We start from the raw sequence: 22,383 nt of genomic DNA on the forward strand, positions 1-22,383 counted from the left end.
TGATGACGACTCTAACGAACGCTGTGCACTATCCGAAACACGTATTACCAGACCATGCAATGAGAAGCTTGGCAAGATTATCAGACCGGAGGACATCGAGCACGCGCACCGACTAAGCAGCTATAATTCCGGTAGGATACGCCCAATCATAGTGAAATTTTTGTCGTTCAGAAAAAAAGAGGAGATCCTGCATCATGGGCACTCGTTTAAAAATAATCTGTACTTCGTAAGTGGAGATTAGACACTTGAAGTTCGTACCGCATGAAAGCGCCTTGAAGGATTTGCCAAGGCACAATCGAAGCCTTTTAAAGGGACGGTCTCGTACAGCCCGGGCGATTCCGAAACTTTGGTACTACTATCTTCACGAGTACTGTACACATACAACCGTCAAAGTTTCATTCAGAATAACCAAGTCGTTTTCGAGGAATTTGTCGAAACGTGCCGTAATAGCAGACGACGAAACATGCGCTTCACTCTCATGCAACGTCACGCATGACGTCGCCCTGCGGGTACGTCGCAGTTGCCATGGCAATCGGAATCTGCAGAAGGACCTTGCGTTGAATAATCCCCTTGCTCTCAAAATGGGGACACTCAGACTAGAGTTGACTCTAACTCAGACATATATCTCCGAGAGAATGTAGCCCGTGCATTGACTGTTGGGTCTCCGATAATGTGGCACATAATCGGATACGCATAAGCTAAGTCACGTGTTTTCTTTCCCCGAGTATTTAATGCGTTTTTTAAATAAACATGCACTCCTTCTCCATGTACGTCGTCAGCGACACTTTATTTCGAAACACGATCAGTGTGCAACGGGGAGTGTAATGGAAGCGCGCGTAACATATTTTTGGTCGGAGCTGTAATGCGACCGCGCGCGCAGATGGCTGCGACTTCAGATATGTGATTGTGAGTGGGAATTGTTCTGCGACTTTTAACTTGTCTCTGAAGGTTAACCTAGTTGTTCTAAACCACCATGTGGGCCACTTCTTAGAATGTGCGTTTTTCGCCCGAGAACTGAAAGAACATGTACAAGAGTTGTCGCGGTCCCCAGTCACTTCTGAAAGTCGTCTGCTCACGCAGGTGCAGTGGCTCGCGCAAAAGCAGACGACGTCTGTATTCTGTCACGGACTTTCCCGCAGGGCAACGTAGCAGTTCGAGTTGTTGCCAACAGAGACCGCGTCATGGTCTGCAATCTTTATCAATTTAATTCGGTTATTTAATAACCGTCACGGTTATTAAATAACCGAATTAAATTGATAAAGATTGCAGACCAATGCTTTGTGCTTTGTCGGGCAAATTTGCGGTATTCCATTTTCAACAAAGGGCAATCGAATGATACACTTTATGAGAGGGGCAGGGGGTACGAGACCATCCCTTTAAGGTAAGATTCGATAAATTGTATGCCGAAGGGAAGGTGTATGTATCATTCCCAACACTCGAAGCTCATTTAATGTTTTAGTAAATTGCTAGCTGTTCCTAGTACATGTCTCACGGCCGCGCCCCCTCTTCCCTCTGTACCTTACACAAATGTTCAAAGTGTAAGGAATAAACAGGACCATTTCTATTATTTTGACTCCTCATCTAAATGTGATGTTTTCGTACTGACAGAAATGCAGTTGAATTCCGATACCATACCTACTGTCACAAACTTCACTTACTGTCATAAGGACAGAGCGGCAAGAAGAGGCGGGGGTGTCCTTATTGGTGTAAAAATGTAAAAAAAAAACATCTTGTCTCCCATTTTGTACCGGATTTTGTTCTTGAAATTGTTTGGGTTTGTATACAATGTGGCTGTTCTCTCTTTTTTCTGGCTATGTGCTATCGACTGCCGGATTATTTTAGTGACATTGCACAAGAGTTGCTACTGTAATGTGTGATATTAACGTTCGGTTCCCTAACGATAGCATTATACTTGCGGGAAACTTCAACATCACTGGTGTCGATTGGAACATGCTATCTGTACTATCCGGTGGTTGTACCATTGCTACAGATTTTCTTAACCTGTGTTTATATTTTCACCTTCACCAAATTGTATCTGCACCCACACGTGTAACTGAGAATACCATAAACATACAAGGTCTTGCTTTTGTCATCTGCTCCTGATATACTTACTTTATTGTCTCACATCAATGCAGGAATAAGTGATCATATCGTTATTCAGATTAGTTTACGTATATAGACAATTTCTCTCTCGTTTGTCTAGTTCGAAAATGCACGACTGCTCGTGAGCATCTTTATTTGCCGATTGCCTCTCCTCTTGGACACGGTATTGGCTTATGTAAACATCGGTCAGGTGTTTGGGGGCTCTGGCCTCGTCTGAATCACGTAGCGGATTGGCGCCGTGCTTTTGTTTTGTCTTCGGGTCGAAGTGCTCGAGTTCGCACATTTACACGTAGTTGTATTATAAAACATGACACTATTTAAAAAAAACAAAAAAACACCAAGGTATACGACAGAGCAAATTTCACGGCCATAAATCGTGCCCTCTCATCATTACTTGAGTCATTTTTATCAAACATATCATCCAATTTCGCGGATGAAAACTGGCTTTCTTTTAAATCGCTGCTCTCCAATCTTGTCGAGAAATATGTACCTTCTTTAAGCATCTTTACTTCTTCCCATGCAACATATGGTACAGCAATACCATTAAGTCGTTAATGAACAAGAAAAAGAAATTATTCATATGCGCCAAAGATTGGAACATCGCTGAGTTGTGGGCACTGTACTGTACTGCGCTTTGACCTACAAAAAAGGAATAAAGAATGCTAAAAGAAAGTTTTTTTATATAATATACCCAGTCTTCTCTTCAAAGGTCCTAAATAATTTTTGTCTACCATACATCCATCGAACTCTAGGAATTTCATATTATCGCTCGTCAGTAACAGGGAACTCGTTCCACCTGAAGAATGCCCAGAAGTACTTAGCCAGACTTTTGCAAATTCGTTTATAGTTGAGGACCTAAGCAACATACTCGAATACTCAAATGTCTCATGTCCCTCCATGAATTCAGTTGAAATATCCGAAAGCGGCATTTCAAAACTCATCGACTCGCTCCCAAGCATTTTTTCATGCGGCTTCGATACTATGAACTCCAAAATCTTAAAGGGTACGACTCTCATTTCGGTATCTCATCTCTCTCCTATCCTCCAGCAGTCCTTAAACATCGCAAACGTGACAGAAGATTAGCGCCTCAGCAAAATCATTCCAATACACAAGAAACCTGACAGGCACAGCGCTAGCAATTTCTGTCCCATATCACTAACAAGCATTCCATAAAAAATTATGGAACACATTATTTTCTCTAATCAAATCACCTTTCTTGATGCCAATTCCATAATTTCCCCTTGTCAACATGGCTTTCGCAAACGCTTTGCATGTGAGACGAAACTCGTCTCCCTAACCCATGACATTCATGCTAATGTCGATAAGCATTTCCTAACAGCCGTAATATGTATCGACTTCTAGTGGGCATTCGATCACGTTCCATACGGTAAGCTAATATATAAACTGCACCACCTGAACATTGACTCTGTCGTTAGCATGGATCTCCGCCTTCCTAAACTCACCCCAGGTCCCAGTTTGTATTTATACGGAGTTTACTCAGAGTTCCATCCCGTAACATCCGGTGTTCCACAAGGTACTGTACTGGGTCCTTTTCTATTATTCATTAATGATCTGCCTCAGGGTATTCCGTCATCCATACGTCTTTTCACGGACGACTGCGTATTATACTGCCAAGCTTCGCCCCCTGAACACCAACTAATTCTCCAGAACGATGTTACGTTAATCGAAAATTGATGTAGTAATTTGCAAATGTCAGTTAATACCGACAAGTGCTGCTACGTACCATTTTGCAGAAACCAGCCAGTAGCGACCCATTCGTACACATTAGGTAGAAGTGTTATACCATCCTCCACGTCGTAGAAATATCTCAGCGTTCACCTTAATCATAACCTCTGATGGTCAACCCATGTAGATTACATAGCAAGCAAAGCCAATCGCACTCTAGGGTAAATGCCATCTCTTCCCCACTCCTCCTATAGTTAAGCGTCTAGCTTACCTAACATTAGTCCGCCCCAGTTGGAATACGCTTCAGCTGAGTGGGAGCCCCCAACGACCATTCTTACCAATCAACTTGAAGCCATCCAAATCTGTGCTGCCAGATTCATCATTAACAACTACTCGCCATACGCTAGAATCTCTTCTCTAAAGCAAAAAATTGACCTAGAAGGTCTATCTTTACGCGGAAGGATCTCCAGATTATCACTCTTTCACAAGTTCTACGACACTCCTGCCCTCGTATCATACTACATCAATTCATCTAATCGGATTTCACCCTGCATTGATCACAAATTAAAGTAGCGCATCATAAGTACAGCAAGTCTTCTTTCGCAAATTCATTTTTTTCCTAAAACACTCATTGAATTGAATAACCTTCCACTTAATGTTGGTACCATTATTGACCCTTCTAGCTTCCCCGATTCCATAGTTGCTATGACTACATGGCTAATCAAAAGTAACTCACAATATCAACCATCGTCTTATATATTGTGTTTTTTGCATCTTGTTTATCTTGTTATTAGTTAGCCACTGTGTATATTGTTCTTACGCCTGTTATTCCCCACTCCATACTTTACTTTGAAAGCAATAAAAACCCCCGTGCCGGGGAGCAAGTCAAAAGACTATACAACACACAGGCACAGCTACATTGCTACACCGAACAGCCCAATTTTTAATGATTTTCCCCACTCCACCCATGTAACGCCCTCTACAGGGATTTTTAAGCACCAATAGACTGAATTGAATTCAATGATTTGATAGGTCATCTTTATCACCTTATCCCCACTTTTATAGATAACTGAGACCTTAGTTTTTTCAACTCTGCGGGAAAAGTTCTTGTTTGGAGGGATGAATTCTAAATATGTACTAGAGCAGGAGCAATCAAGTCTATAACATACGTATTTAATTTGTGTCATCTGTAGCCCGTAGATATTGCAGCTTTTCGAATTTTCAAGGAGTACGAGGGTGGTTCCATAAGTTTCCGGCCCGACCAACTTTTAATAGTCATAGAGACGAAACAAGTCTATCACTTTTCGACATAGTCACCCTTAACTTCGATGCACTTTTTGACACCTTTCAACCAGCATTCTTATACCCTTGAAAAAATAGTTCGAAGTTTTGTCCGCAAAATGCTGGAAAACTGCCTCTTGCACCTCACTATCGTTTTGAAATCTCCGTCCTCTGAGATCCCTCTTCAAGTTTGAGAACAGGAAGTAGTCACTCGGTGCCAAGTCTGGACTGTAGGGTGGGTGGTGGATTTCTTCGAAGCCGCACTCCTTCAGTGCAGCCTTGGCAACAGAAGTCGTGTGGACAGGGGCATTGTCCTGGAGCAACCGCACACCTCGACTCAACCTGCCGCGCCTCTTTTCCTTGATGGCGTCTCGCAGTCGGTGCAGGAGTGAAGCATAATAAGTCGCATTCACTGTGGTGTTCCTCTCTTTGAAGTCGATGAGGAGGATCCCGTGACATTCCCAAAACCCAAAATATTTTTGCAATGATCTTCTTTGTGGATTGTGTGACCTTGGCTTTTCTTGGGGGTGCTTCTCCTGGTTTGCGCATTCGACTCCTTTTTCGAAAGGGGATCGTAGTAGAGCACCGTAGTCTCATCCCCTGTGACAATTGGCTTCAATATTTCTTCTTCGTTCTCTTGACAGAGCTCCAAAAACTCTTTGGCACAGACGACGCGCTGTTGCTTTTGAACTGACGAGAGAAGTCGTGGCACCCATCTCGCACTGACCTTTTTCATGTGAAGGCCCTCGCCGATGATGCGAAAAACGGTTGTTTTGGAAAACCTCAGCCTTTCTGAGATTTCCTTCACCTTCAGACGCCTGTCGCTCAGCACTTCCTCCTCGACAAGAGACAAATTTTCTTGTGTCACCACTTCCACTCATAGGTCGACGAATTCACTCATGATGTCCATCACCGACATCATTCACCATCCCATCACTCAGAATGATGTGATGTTGAGTGGCCAGGGCAATGATGTTATGTGATGTTGAGTTTAATGTGTAATGATGGGCAATGATGTGATGTGATGTTGAGTTTGATGTTGAATGATGGGTAATGATGTGATGTGAATTTGAATTTTATGTTTAATTATGAGCAATGATGTGATGGTCACAGTAATGTTGAGTGACGGGCAATGATTTGATGCTGAGTTTGATGTTGACTTATGTGCGAAGATGAGATATTGAATTTGAAGACCCTGCGATGGGTTTGAAATCTCAAGTTGAAGTTTGAAAATCAAGTCGAAATCTGCGGTTTAGGGTGTGGGGTTGACATTAGTCGTGGGTGGTTGGATGGGTGCATACAACTGCCCATAGAAGTAAGCATTGCAAGTATGCATGACTAGACATGAATATGGTACCCCATTTTCAGCGTACCTGTTCTCGTGCCCTGTGATAATCTGAGCTTAATGGTAGTGGCGTGAAGTTTTCAGTTGTAGGTGTGACCTTGCTGCTGGTAGGTGGGAAGAACAGGGGAGTTTGCAGATCACCGTTATGTTCAGGCTTTGGAGTCGGGGTCTCGGTCGTTTGGGCGGAGCTGCACTTGGATCAATAACAAAGAGCAGGGGAGGTGGGCTGACCTTGGCGCGCTCGCGCTCTTAGTTTTGCGTTGCCTCAGAGCAGGTGTGGTGTTGTGGGATGGCTCCAGCATTAAAGGGGCAATAAACAGGTATGCAAGGTGCACTTTTTTGTAATGCAGTGTGATTCGTTTCCTACAGTGATGTTTAGCAAAAATTTTTGTCGCAAAAAAGTAAATAATGGCTCCAAACCAACCGAATATTCACTGCACTCTTTCGCGCTCATGCCCCGCCCTGCGATGCCCTGGCGACAATAGCGACACGTCATTTTGACGTCGCGCACCATCAACCATTCAAAATGCGGGGCGCCTATACACCGGTTTTGTTTTAATATTGGGTAGTGAGGTCAATTCTAAACATATTTGCACTTGTCAAACCCAAGGTAGCCAGATCAAATGCTACCAAAAGCCCACAATATTCCATTTCATGTGCGCATTATGTTTTCAGCGCTGTATTGCTCCGCGAGGTCACAGCGGTGTTCTCACAACCGGTTCTCCCCGCACGCTGCTGTTTGTGTCAACGAGGCCCGTCATTGGCTAGGAGCCCGAAATCTCCCCCATCTCCAGTGACTGGAATGCAGCTTTGCTACACGTGCGAGACGTGTGACGTAGGTGCTCTCCGGGTAGGAAGGAGAGACTTACGCGGATTATGCTCTTTGAATGGCATTGTTTCATGGTAAAGGCGCTCGCTAGAAGTAAATGAATTTCATAATTGGATATCGTGAGCCACGTTCTTTCATAGAGCATAATAACTGGAGAATATTCCTGGAGCTCTTCAGTGCCCCTTTAAGAGGCCATACCAGTCGGGGAGCAACTCCGATTCACGATTTTCCCGATTCTAGATGGCGCCACGCTCGCCGTCCTTATCACACCGTTCGCTTCCGACTCCCGAAATAATCCCCATTGTGCATGGTTGACATCGCGAGTTTAAGGCGGCCTGCGCCCTCTGCGTTGTTTGTCGAGTGGTAAAGTGTCGGACTTTGCCACGAAAGGTCCGCAGTTCGATTCGAGACATTCACGTCTTTTTGCTTGTCTCCTATTGCTATATGAGTACTTTATTTTTATTTTTTTGTTCTTATATATTCATGCTACAATTATTGTTTTCACAAGTCACTACCGCCTGTACTGACTGATTGCGGAATTTTTAGTTGCTCTTCGTATTGTTTTACTAGTGCATACTTACGGGATCCGGAAATAACGGTCCCGGAAAAAACGGTCCCGGAAAAAATGGTCCCGGAAAAAAGGGTCCCGGAAGAAAGGGTCCCGGAAAGAAGGGTCCCACTGGCAAAAGGCGGAAAAAATGGTCCCGCAGGCAGGCGATATAGCTTTGCCATCGCTTAAACACACATCATTGGTGTGAAGGTGATATATGTATTATATTTTGTGAACTCTGTGTATTATTTTCCTCTTTATTTTTTTGCTTTGAATTTTTAGATAGATAAGTGCTTTATTTAGACATTCAATACATTACAAATTATAAATTCCGTAGTGAATTGCGCAGTAGTAGCACATGACTACCCCGCTTGATTAAAATTGCTACCCCAAAGTTGGCAGTAACTCGATCGGTGCGGGACAGATGACATTAGTGCACAAATACGCTTGGATTTAGTCAAGAACAAAAACAGCTGGCAATTACATGTCACACTGCTATAGTAAGACAGGAAAAAATGGTACCGGACCCAGCCGTTGAGTTTGAGAGTTTGAGTTTGATTAGCCGTTATTTTCTTTCTCCCGCACGTTCTTCTGAATACTATTAGTACATTCGTGCATACCGTGCATGAACAGTCTATGAACTAGTGCTGAAACAAGTTTTTGATTGTCACTCCCGTGTTCTTTTCTGTGTTTAAGGAGTAGCGAACCGGCTTCGCACCTGGCTGACCTTTCCTTGTAGTTATCATTATTAGTTTGTTTTTTTTTCAGTAAACATATACCCCCCGCCCCACTGGTATAACCCGCATACTTTTATTCGAGGCCTCCTCCTGACCACGCCTAGGATAGAGTAGATTACACAGACAAAAAGAACTCCGCCCAAAGCCGGAAAAGAGAATAACGTCAAGTGTAAGGCGGCAACCGCATGGGCCTGTAGCTCTCGGCCAGGCGGCGTTGCGATCAGCGGACGACAGCGCCGCATGTGGAAGCAAATCGAAACAATGGTCCGCACAAGAGTGTTTCGGTTTCGCGGGTTTCGCTCTGGCGCAAGCAAGCAATGTATCGCATCTTGCGTGGGTTTGAAAAGCTGGAGGTCATTGACGATTGGGCAAGTTACTAGTCAATGTTTTCGGCGTCGACCAAGCATCGGACGGTAACGAAATCGTCGTTAATGCATTTCGGAAGAAGTAAAGGACAGCGTGGTTTATAGCGTCCGGTTTGAGGTGAGTCGGCGTGATCGTACGTAATATTTGTTAACTGTACATCAAAATGATATACCTGATCAGAAAGACATTGAATGCACATTTTACCCGCACTGAAAGCTGATTTAACTTAATTTCGGTACCTCTCCATCACAGGTGTCCAAGTGCTCGTGACAGTTTATGTTGCGTCGTGTACCTGTAAACCGGGAATTGCGGGAAAATGTAAGCACGCGGCAGCAGTCTGCTGCTACCTGAACAAGGAAGAAGACGCCACATGTACGGGCAACAAGAAAAGAGAGGCAAGCCAAGCTCAAAGCCGCAGGCGTGACATGACAAAGGGTATCGCCGACTTATTTCCGAGTACGTATGTATAATGTGGACAATGTGCTTTCCTTTAGGCAGGAGCTCGGGTGCAGACCTTTCATATTGTATTTTTAGAGCTGATGAGGCTACAGTCATCTCTGCTGCATCGTTGATCATTTGCCAATGATCTTTCTCTACTGAATGCTGCTGCTGTACCCTGCTGCATCGTTGATCGTTGGCTATTCTGTTATTCTTCAGCATTTTATATGTTTCATCAACCAGTATTGTACCGTGTACCTAGTACGTTGCCTCAAAACAATGCTTTATTGCTCTTGGTAATAAACAGCTTGCATCTGATATATTTCTCCTTGTTTGTGTAATGTAGGTATATCAACCAAATGTCTCCCGCTGCAAAAAGAAAACCGCCTGGTGATATCATTCACGCGTACCCAGACATAGTTTGTCCACTCGCTGAGGTTCTTGAGTCTGAACAGAGGGGAGCCTTACAGTGGAACTGTAAAGAGGTTCTGAACGGCATTTTCGACAATGTAGTAACGGGAGAGCAAACGGAGAATCTATTTGATCTCCTAAAGGTCATGAGAGGGACACGCACGGTGTTCCATTATAGCATTCCAACAAAAATGCCAGGGGGTAGCTTCAGTATTTCACCGCATTCTACAGATACCATGTCCCACTCCACCCAGCCCTTCTACTGGGTGACACTCCTCTTGTGCCGTTTGATAACGTCATTAAATTTCTGACCACATGTGGGTTTCTTAGTCAGATGTAGATGATAAGCATTGCTCCGCTTTTATTCAATATCACTGAACTCATGTAAATATCTCATTGTCACACTTTTGTCACACATTGTCACACTAGCTTGCTTGTTGTCGTCATCCTCTTCTCTCTCTTATCCTCGTCAATCTCATCGCTCATACCTGTAGATAGATTTTAACTACCACACACACTCTCTCACATCATCTTTCCCATAATCATCTCCGACACGCTCACCATGGTTTTGGCGCTCTATGGCCTTTGTTGCCTTTGTGCCATTAAACACATCAATCAATCAATCAATCATAGCGGGTCTCTTGAAGAACGTAAGTAAGTAAGGTCATTGCTTTTATTTAAGTAAACATCACACTGCACGAAGACGCTCGAACATAGCAGTAAGAAGAAGAACCGGCGGGAGTCGATGCCCACAGTAAGCCTTTCATATTTCCCTCTAATTTGCATATAAAGTACTAACTGTTTGGCAAACTTTGTGATATAATAATAATAATAATCCAATATAATAATAATAATAATATATCCAAGTAAATTTCTACCGCAAGTTGTTTGGGTATAACTCTACATTATCTCCAGGTGGAATGCAGAGCGGAAACTTCGCGGCGTTTTTACGGTAGACGCAATTAACCCTTTCCGCCTTTCTGTCTCCCAAGGGTTTCCGAGGAAGCGATAAAACCTTATTTTTTGACGTTTTGGAATCTGTTATGGTAGTCAACGACACAACAATACTGTGTGCCCGACTTGTGTTGTGGCTTGCCGTGCGTTGGCAATCTGAAAGGCGGCATATTTAACCACGATACATGCTTGGCTGCCTGGCTGTGCGGACCAGTCACTGCTCCCGCTCCCGCTTGGGTCCCGATTGGCGCTCGCGTCGCCGGGCAAACTTGAGCGCAACGGGCCTCCACTTTTGCCAACTGAATGGCAGCAGAACTTGAAAGGAACGGTGACCTACTAAGCGAACAATAGACGACGGACCGATGAGCCAGTTTCTGCCAAGGACAGATATTTAGTCTGAGGAGAGGAAGTGACGCCACCCGACGGAACAGTGTGCGCCAATGAAAACACATTGAAAACTTCACAGGAAATGCCACAAGCACGTGATAAAGTCACCTGTGACCATGCCTGTGACCGCTTCTTCTTCTTTTTTTTTTTTTCTCTCTCTCTCTTTCGGGCTTCGCCCTATTCGCCCTGCCTCCTAGAAGGGCACGCAGATGACCCGTCGCGCGGACTTCGATGTGGATATATTAATATCGGAGGTTTCAAGGAGGCCACCCCTTTGGAACGTCAAACTTGTTCAGTATAAGGACATCAACTTAAAATATATCCTTTGGCAGGAGGTGGCAAGGTGTGTGCAAGGCGAAGGTGATTAAATGAAACATCAAAATATTATTTGTGGCACATGACAAATCGGAAATGTGTGAGGAGATAACGGTAACAAAAATGCAGTCTGATATTTCTTTAGTGAGCATTGCTAGAAAAACTCATAAGCCAACATTCTCTTCGTATCTCAAAATTTCTTGTAAACACCTGGTTTCTAGTTGTTATTAGCACCGTATTTTTTCAAGAACCGCGAAAATATCATTTATGTTACGAAACAATGCGTACAGCAGTTTACTACAGTAAGCATTGCCACATCGCGTGCAACAAGCGGTGGTAAACGCTAGGCCGACGCTTCACCATGACAACCTCAACGTGGACATTCTGCTCCATGCGGTTGCATAGCTTCGATACCGTTCCGTTCACGCTGAGTTGGCGCTCCGTTGGCCCGATTCAGTTGGCAAAAGTTGCTCCATGCGGTTGCCGCCTAAGCGCTAACCGAAGGACATAAAGCTTTACATCAGTACCATGCTTAGGCTAGAGTAGGTTACACAGACAAAACGTTCACTGACCTAGGTCTAAGAACTCCGGCCAAAGCCGGAAAAGAGAATGACGTCAAGTGTAAGCGCCAACCGAAGCTATTACCCGAAGCCAGCTACCGATCGAGTTATTGCCGACTTTGGGGCAGGAATTTTAGTCAAGCGGGGCAGTCAGGTCCTACAACTGGGCAATTCAAAGCAAAAAAAAAAAGCAAATAAAACACCGTATTCACAAAACATAATAACTATCTCTGTCTGAGGAGCATCATCTGTCACACCAAAGATGTGATTTTGTGCACAAGCAATGGCAAAACCATTCCATGCCTGCGGGACATTTTTTTCCGCCCTTTGCCAGTGGGACCCTTTCTTCCGGGACCCTTTCTTCCGGGACCGTTTTTTCCGGGACCATTTTTTCCGGGACCGTTTTGCCTACACACAGCGCTTACAATGCCAGTCTGGGAAATCTGCTCGAAACGGTATTCCTTTTTTTTTCTGCACTCGCTTACATAATAATAATAAATAATAATAATAATAATTTTACTCAAGAAAGCAAACTACAAATATAATAAAACAGGCCCGTCTAAGCGGAAAAGCTTGTGGCACTGGGCCTGAAGCAGTCAGCGGCATAGGCGGCAACCGCATGGAGCAACTTTTGCCAACTGAATCGAACCAACGGAGCGCCAACTCAGCGTGAACGGAACGCTATCGAAGCTATGAACCGCACGGAGCAGAATGTCCACGTTGAGGTTGTCATGGTGAAGCGTCGGCCTCGCGTTTACCACCGCTTTTTGCACGCGATGTGGCAATGCTTATTGTAGTAATCTGCTGTACGCATTGTTTAGTAACATAAATGATATTTTAGCGGTTCTTTAAAAAGTACGGTGCTAATAACATCTAGAAGTCAGGTGTTTACAAGAAGTTTTGAGATACGTACGAAGAGAATGTTGGCTTATGAGTGTTTCTAGCAATGCTCACTAAAGAAATATCAGACTGCATTTTTGTTACCGTTTTCTCCTCACACATTTCCGATTTGCCATGTGCCACAAATAATATTTTGATGTTTCATTTATTCACCTTCGCCTTGCACACACCTTGCCACCTCCTGCCAAAGGATATATTTTAAGTTGATGTCCTTATACTGAACAAGTCTGACGTTCCAAAAAAGTGGTCTCCTAGAAACCTCCGATATTAATATATCCACGTCGAAGTCCGCGCGACGGGCCATCTGCGTGCCCTTCTAGGAGACATGACGAAGAGGGCAAAGCACGAAAGAAAAAAAGAAAAAGAAAGCGGTCACAGGCATGGTCACAGGTGACTTTGTCACGTGCTTGTGGCATTTCCTGTGAAGCGTGTTTTCATTGGCACACACGGTTCCGTCGTGTGGTGTCACTTCCTCTCCTCAGACTAAATATCTATCCTTGGCAGAAACCGGCTTATCGGTCCGTCGTCTATTGTTCGCTTAGTAGGTCACCGTTCCTTTCAAGTTCTGCTGGCATTCAGTTGGCAAAAGTGCTCCATGCGGTTGCCGCCATACAGTTTGACAGTACATGAACATATAAAGGTACTACATCCTATGATAAAGTTGCCGTAACGCTTTTTTTAGTTTGTACTTCGATTCCAAAGAAAAACTGTCGAAGGGGAGCTCATTAAAGATACGAGGTACATAGCATTGCCTGCGAGAAAGTTTATATTTTGTGTGTGAGAAATGCACAACAGGGCAGCATTCGCTAACCGGGGTCCTATATGAGGGGTCCCAAAAATGTTTTTACAACATGCAATTTAGCTTGATAATAACTCTATTATTCATGCAAAAATGACATTTTGATATGTATATTTCTGGTAAGTAAGCATTATCAAATATCTGAATTCATTTACAAGGCGTTGTGCAAAAGACTTTTCAAAATTTCCGTCGTAGAACAGACTTCTTATTATTACTCGAAAACTTCAGTAACATATTTGGAAGGCTCCTTTCCTCCATGTTCTCCCTTCTTTTTCTTTCACCTTATAGACCAGAATTTTAGCTACGAACCAGCGCGAACCAGACACTCCCCGTACTCTCGACACAGCGCGCCACCTGCGAGCGCGTTCGGCGCGTGGACTGCGTGTGAAGCTGTCGGAATGCAAGTTCACTCTAGGCGCGGTGTTGGTTTGTGGCATTTTCGTACGGCCTGGATTATTCTGAATCAACAGCATATATTTTTCTGGATGACACTGTTCTGTGGTTAATTTTACGAAGAACAAACGCAAGCAAAATGCACGGGATTTGTAATACGAATGAAGGCGAAAGGGCTATTGCATTGCATGTACACCAGCTGCACACTGTCCTCACAGCGCTTGAGAGGCGTCTGGAATTCGAACCGCTGTCATGTTGATGCACACTGTTTTACGTAGTCACCCAAACGGAAATTGTGGTGTATAATAACGCGTTCATTTTGCCGCATCCGGAAAACCGTTATTTTAAGTCCGAAGATTGATTCATTACACATTTCAATGCAAAATATGTACACAGCAGTCAATGCCTTAACTAATTAAGCTTACCGTAATAGTTGTTGTTTAAAGTTCAAGGAAATTTTAACTGAGGATCGACAGCTAACTTCCCGGCGTTCATCGCAAACTACGAAATTCCTAGTAGTGCACAGCATAAACAAGTTTGAATAAGCAGCCCGGAAAATGAAATTATGAAAATCTTGTTCATGCAACGTAACAGAGCTAGCATGCGTTTTAAATTCCATATTGCGGATTAGTGATAAGAAACTTTTTTCCTTTACCGCTGAGCGTTTTTGTCAGTGTAACCTTTTCTGCCAGTCGGTCTGCGGGCTGTTTTCCAGCGAAGAGCGTCATAAAAAATCGAAGTATGGGGCATTATGAGCTAACAACCTGTTGTACCATGAACTATTAACGACTATGGGAAATAATGATGCAGTTGATATTACTGTTTGAGTGTGGGGTCCTTGCTTCACACGTGTACTTATTTAATTCTGTAAAGTCCATTGAATACTACCCGCAATGTTATAGTCTTTCGCGCCACACTGCAAAAGCTTTGCGTTGAGACTATACACCACATGTACATAGAAGAAACATACATATAGAGAACATAACTATGTTCGATGTATGGTTCGACAAGCTAGGAAATGCATGTAGCGCCTGCGCTATCGCTGAAGTTTACTAGATGCCACACCCTTTGCTGACTTCGGTTTTTTCTCTGTTTTATTTCTAAGTCTGATGAAACGCAACTCATATGCATAAAAATATACACTTATGCTTCTGTCAGGGCAACGGTGCGCACGAACAACGATCCATGTCCCGAACGCACAGCTTCGCGAATGGACTGAACCGAAGCGCCCGCAGTCCCTGCAGGAAATACTCGCACGATGGCGCCACGGTCGCTCTAAATGGCCGCGCCGTGAAGACGGCGAAAATTCTGAAAATGATGTCAGTCGACAACCCCAGTGACAGGGGACTCCCTTTCTTCTGGTGTACGAGTTTGCAAAACCGTACGAAGGAGGTGAAGGGCGATAAAGGCTTGGGGTCGACACACGGAAACCAACCAAAAAAGATATGGGAAGGTCGAGCGGCAAGGCCTTGCAGCGGGAGTCGCGATATTCCCAACACACTCTTTTTTTTTTCCTGAACGCCAAGAGGAACGATTCGACAAAAAAATAAAAGGACACATTGTAGAAAAATAATAACTATGGTCACCTGACAACATAACAGGTTCTTGTTTGAGTGTGGCAAAAAAGTACAGTTCGGCCGCCTTATTATGTGGGACAAGATAATATATGCCTTCTTTTCTTTTTTTTAGAATAATTTCTGAAGCGTAAATTTTTACTCCAGATTTCCTTGTGTTGGACGCTGAGGTCTCAGTTAATTCAATCTAAACTTGAAAACGTGAAATTCGGTCGTGGAAAAGCTGAAGAACTGGACACCATGTGAGCCAAATTTATGCGTATTTTAGGAAAATCACTATTCTTGAAGGGCAACACAGATGCAATTACAAAATTGGGGTTTCCAGAGATGAATATGAGCGCTAGTTGCCAAATGAAGGAATGATCACGGAGAAGTCGTTTCATATAATCAAAGCTCGCCCGAGATGCCAGATTTTCATCCCCGGAAAAAATGTCCCCAGAGAAAAATGCCCCCGGAGAAATCGTCTACGCGAGAACGAAAGCCGTTTGATCGAACGCGGGACATTTGGTCGAAAGTCATTTGATCGAACACCGTTTGATCGAAACGGCAGCGGTCGTTTGATTGAGTTTTTTATTGCTTCGTCTGGAGCAGATGCATACTATAAACAAGATTGATCTAAAGTTTTATATGGCTGTTATACAATATCTGTATTTTATACTATATCGAAATTTCCTTCTTAGCATTTATAGTTCGAGTGCCTTTCGTGCACATATCACTATCCCATTTCGGATCCCAGCAATGAAAAAGGTGCCCAGAAGAAGCACAGACTATTGGCTGCTCCTAACTTGAAGACATTTTCTTCGGTATGTGTCCTACAGCTACGGATACTTCCGCATTGTTCTATTCAATTCAATTCAATTTTATTCAATTTTATTTCCTTTCGGGTGGGAGAGAGTAAAAAGCCAGAAGGCTATGCTGTTCGTGAATGACCAATAAAACCTTTCTGCAAATGACCCGTGGTCTCTCCTCTTTAGCTGCAAAAAACAAAAAAGCAAGAAACAAACAAAAAAGGAGAATACACTGATTGCCTCATGCTCCGTATGTTCGAATCAAAAGTTACAGAAAAAGAGGTGCTAAGGACACGCTGCGAGCGTCGAACTCCCTTCGAAAAAACGTCTTTCGAACAGACGGCTTCGATCAACCGGCTTTCGACCGAACGGCTTGCGACCAAGCGGTCTTCGATCAAACGCCTTCTCCAAACAGCTTAGGATTTCGGAATAACTCCTTGAACTCCATCTTTATGTATAAATGTACAATATAAAATGAAAGGAACTTGACGCGCGACGAGGTCTCGGAGCACGATTTCCGTCTCATAACGCTCTGATTATTACCCGGAAACTTCAGTACTATATTTTTAGACACTCCTTGGTTTTCACAGGGTACCAGACCTTTCGTTCAGCGTAGACACTAGTTCAGCGGAGAATCCCCAGTGACCCGGAGCTTTTCCTTATCTTTCTTAGAAGGCCTCTCTTTGTGCGCCGTGCAAAGACCGACGGGTACAGGTTTTGGGTCATCCAACGTGCAACTAGCAAGGATTGTCGAAAGATGGAAAATCCAGGGAACCGGTCTCGAAAAATTGGTCGAAATAACGTGATCGAAGTCCCCGTTGAAAAATAAACTACTGTAAATAAATGTTATCTGGCCATTTCTGCGTATGCATATATTATACACCGCCTTGGTTTATTCTGTATACTGGTGGCAGTACAGAAGCTTGTAGCAACATTGAGGCGCGCGTTATGCACCGGTGCGCGTTATACAAGTTTAAGTTTACGCGTTTTTTTCAAATTCGGCTCATTTTTAGGGGTGCGCGTAATACACGAGTGCGCGTTATACACAGGAAAATACGGTACTGTAAATAAATGTTATCTGGCTATTTCTGCGCGGAAAATGCCAAAGCCCACTAAGACTAACCTGAACATGAAAATGCAAACACCGAACTTTTACTAACCTAATAATCAACTAACTAACGTGCTGTTCCGTCGCGTCCGTTTCATTTATCTCCTATTTCTTAATTTTATTTATTTATTTATTTATTTATGTATTTTTGGAATAGCAAGCCGACATCCCATTCGATTGGGGGCGCAGACAAAAGCTCACCGGACAGAAGCTCACCCATTCAGCGTCGAAGCCGGACAAAAGCTCACCACATTTGCAACGGCATTTTCTCCCTGTGCGATGGGTGTAGGACGAAATGTCCCCGGACGAAACGTCCCCGGACAAAATGTCCCCCGAAAAGGCCCCGGACAAAATGTCCCCAGCTGCCATCACTCAGCCGTCTGCCAGTCCTCAACTGCGTTCTTGTTCGGCGGATTAAAAAATCAAATTATTTAGATTTTTTTCATTTAAATATGATGAATATTGATTAAATCACTGAGTTGATTTTTGTCTTCTAAGACAGATCTTCATCTCATGGCTTCCGTGTGCCACCTCGTAATAGCAAAATCACTTTTTGAGCACATACAAAGAAGGGAGTCTAGACTTCTAACAGTGCGGCTAACAGTTACTAGCTAATGCAAATGGAGATCTATTTGAAAACTATATATTATGAATTACACCGAATAGTAATAGGAAAAAGAAATAACTGGAAAAGTTCTACGCTCGTGGAATGACCACCCGCCATGTCTAACCAAATTGTTTGCCAGTGTGCCGGAGAGCCACTCAAGGGGTCACGTGACGCTGTTTGCGCTAAAAGTCACTAAAGTATAATATATTTCAGGCTGTGGTTCATTTCCAGGCTCAGTCTCATCTTCCCCAGCGTCTCCAGTTTTAATTTACTATTCGAATTCAAACATAACATAAGGGAGGTGATTTAAATCTTGATTAATATTCATGACTTAAATCGCGATTAAAATCGGTGATTTAAATCTGGCTGATTTAAATCAATCAACCCTGCACACGATAGCATGAATAACATTTGTCACATTTTAGGTATCAACGGCTGTGCAACCGGACGGCATCTGGGGACCATTTGTCCGGGGACATTTCGTCCGGATCCCCTGTGCGATATATATTTTGCGATTGTACTCGTATTATGAATGATCAATAATATAAATTGATAAACTACTCTTCAATTGAGGTTTTCCTGAAAAAACTGAAACAGCAGAACTGTGTATTACGTTTATTATTTTATTTGTTATCTTTTTTTACGCTTCAGAGGCGGATGCGGCTTCCCACCGCTTCCAGGTGGCTAAGGAGATTGCAGGCGGACGGTCTCTCGCCTCACCCTCTTAGCTGGAGGATTTCCGATAGTTGCTTGGAGCGGTGTTGTGTCGGCAACAGCCCGATCGTCTTGTAAGCATTCAATTAACTTTCAAATGCGTGGGTGAGATTGTCCGACTAGCTTTGCGAAGCCGTTGTTCCAAGCTTCGCAGGCGTTGTTTGTTCGGTTTTCATCTTGAAGTCAGCCAGTGTGATACTTCTGCTCCTGTAGGGGACAAGTGCGTCATGGGCCGACTTCAGAGGGAGCGGTGTCGCCGACATTGGTCTGAGAGCGTCTGAGGAAAACCCGGGAAAAACCCGAGACGGCACAGCTGGCGAAAGGGATCGCCTCCCACTCTCCACGCGGCGGGCCGGCGCAATGAATAACACAAGATAGTTCTCATTTGTGTTAAATGGGCAGTTACAGGGCATAATAAAGAAGCTCAAAAAGGCAAACTTACGAGCTGCATTTGAATTTTACAACTTAAAAGCTGTCGTTATAAAGGCTAATTGTTTGGTTCAAATTTTAGATGGCTAAAAAATTCCTCGTCATTGAAACATGCACATTTTGTCTTTCAGTTCGTGCCCGCACGCTAGTCTAACACGCAAGCGACTAGCCCATAATATGTAATTCGCGTTTGGACTACGCGCTTTTCGCCGACCCATGCCGTATCATCATTCGCTATAATACTATATTTCTGTGGATGTGCAGCAAAATTTTATTCTCATTCCGGCACTATTAATAATTCATAATACAATCAACCAATATATCGTACGGTGAGAAAACGCCGTTGCAAATGTGGTGAGCTTTTGTCCGGCTTCAACGCTGTGAGGGTGAGCGTTTGTCCGTGAGCTTTTGTCCGGGATTCCTCATGTCATGGAACACACCGACGCCAAATTTCAATTGATCAGTGCATTCCTCGTCTAAATACATCTACTTCTCTTCATATACCCGCTGTTTTATTAGGATTCCTTTTACTTCACGTTTCAGAAGGAGGAATCCACGGCTACATTTGCAGAGTAAGTATAGCTATCCCTAAATACATTACCAAGACCACTTCAGAAATTGAACTCATTTAATTTGACTAATGAACTACTTCACGCGACACACCTCTTGGCGGAAGCATTTCTTCGCATTTCAATGTAGAGCCCAGAAGAACGTTTTTTAATCCAGCCATAGTATAACTCTGCTAAAGAAGTAGACATTGTGGTATATTCCAGAAATCAGTTTCACCTCCTTTCCTCAATTTTTTTCATTACTCAATTCCCACACTTAACGACACGACGCATCTCCTAGCCACTTGCCGATGATTCCTGCCAACCTTAGAGATTTTACTCCCCCACTCAGACTAAATATATTTGTATTTTCTGTAAATAGAAATCATGCCCTGCTCTAGAAATGAATTTCATGTCATTTGTTCAATTCTTTATTTCCAGAAATTACATGTTTTGTCCTACATTCCATCCAAGCCGTCAGCCGAAAATTATTGCATGTTTTAAAAACATTTCTTCTCTACTCAGACTAAATATATATAGAGCCTATAACTAGAAATCAAGCTGTGCTCTAGAAATTAATGAAATGCATTTAATGCCAATTGGTCAATTTCTTATGTGCAGAAATGACACGCTTCGTCCTGCACTCCACCTGCCAAGATGTCAGTGGAATGTTTTGCGTACGTTAAAAATATTTCTCCCCCACTCAGATCAACCATATTTATATAGCTTACAACTACACGTCATGCCTTCCCCTAGAAATGAATTTCATTTCATCTTACTTCATTTTTTATTCACATAATGACCACATTTTGAAAATCCAGCTCGTGTCTGCAGAAGTTTGTGAAGTTTCTTTCCGTTTCTCACCACTGATAAGTCTGATATTCAATAGTCAATTCAATCGAATTCCATATCCTGTAAGCAGACATTCTGAAGCATTCCAAATATCAGTTTCTCTTTATTTCCACAATTCTTTCATCACTCACACATTTAGCTGCACAGATCATTTCCAAAGAACTTGCCAATCTTTCTTTCCAGTGTTCAAAATGTTTCTACCTATCTCACGGTCAAGATAAATTCATATGCTCTAAATAGACATTTTGAAGCATTCCAGAAGCAAATTTCATGTCATATATTCATTGCTTTACCACTCAACTTACACATTCCAGGGCACGACCTCCGAACCACCTGCTGATGTTTCTTTCCGAAGTTAAAAATATTTCTACCTCACACACATTCAAGGTAAGTCATATTCTATAAATAGACATTCGATGCATTCCAGAGATCAATTTCACCTAATTTCCTGAATCCTTTCAACACTCACCCCACTAATTTCTCTGCACGGCTCATTTTCGGAGCACTTGCCCATTTCTTTGAAATGTTAAAAATATCTCTACCTCCCTTAGGCTCAAGATAAGTTCAGGTTTGATAAGTAGAAACCCTGAAGCAATCCAGAAATCAATTTCATCTCATTCACTCCATTTTTTATTCACATAATAGCCACATTTTGGAAATACTGCTCCTGTCTTAAGCAGTCTTAAGTGCGAAATTTCTACCAAAAATATTTCTACCCCACTCAGGCCAAGGTAAGTGCTTATCCTACAAGTAGATATTCTCAAGCCTTCCAGAAATCAATTTCACCTCATTTCCTCAAAGCTTTATTCCCTGACCTCATGCATTTCACTGCACGTACCATTCTTCAAGCACTTGCCGATGTTTCTTTCCAATCTTAAAAATTTCTCTACCCCACTGAGATTCAATTCAAGTCTCTATATCCTTCAAATACGCACTCGGATGTCCCCAGAAACCAATTTCACCTCATTTGCGCAATGCTTTCGTCATCCCCGTCATGCATTTTTCTGCAGGACCCATTTCTAAAGTTTTGCCTATGTTTCTTTCCAATGTTAAAAATATTTCTACCCCACTTAGATTCAATTTTGGTCACCATTCTTAAATAGACATTCTGAGGCCTTTCAGAAATCACTTTCACTTCATTTCCTCAATGCTTTCATCACTCAACTCGCACATTTTGCTGCGATCCCCATTACACAGCACTTGCCGATGTTTCTTTCCAGTGTTGAAAATATTTCTACCTCACCGAGATTTAATTTAAGTCAATATCCTATAAATAGACAACCTGAAGCAATCTACACACTGGTTATACCTCATTCATTACATTTTTTATTCACTAAATGGCCATGTTTTGAAAACGCTCGTCGTTTCTGGAGCACTTTGCGAAATTTCTTTCCGATGTGAAAAATATTTCTACCTCACTAAGATTCAATTTAAGTCCATATACTGTAAAAAAAAAGCCCTGAGAAAATCCAGAAATCGATTTCACCTCATTTGCTCTGTTCTTTCATGCCGCGTCTCGTGCATTTCACTGAATGGCCCATTTTTTATGCACATGTCGATGTTTCTTTCCAATGTTAAAAATATTCATACTCCACCCGTACTCAAGCTAAGTGCATATCCTATAACTAGACATTATCCTGCATTCCAGAAACAAATTTCACGTCGTTTACTCATTCATTTCACCTCTCAGCTTGCACTTTCCAGGGTGC

The 22,383-nt window shown here is 42.9% G+C and overlaps 2 long non-coding RNA genes across 2 annotated transcripts in view; one reads left to right on the forward strand and one right to left on the reverse strand.

Annotated features, from left to right (window-relative positions):
• Positions 1–22,383, reverse strand: part of LOC135396559 (uncharacterized) — a 95,013-nt gene that overhangs the window by 59,646 nt on the left and 12,984 nt on the right. The gene's annotated exons all lie outside the window — the stretch shown is intronic.
• LOC135397875 (uncharacterized) lies at positions 9,154–9,653 on the forward strand. Its single transcript, XR_010423825.1, has 2 exons — positions 9,154–9,353; positions 9,432–9,653. It is a non-coding gene; the product is annotated as an uncharacterized LOC135397875 (long non-coding RNA).

Source organism: Ornithodoros turicata, chromosome 6, assembly GCF_037126465.1.
Source record: "Ornithodoros turicata isolate Travis chromosome 6, ASM3712646v1, whole genome shotgun sequence".
NCBI classification, from domain to species: domain Eukaryota; kingdom Metazoa; phylum Arthropoda; class Arachnida; order Ixodida; family Argasidae; genus Ornithodoros; species Ornithodoros turicata.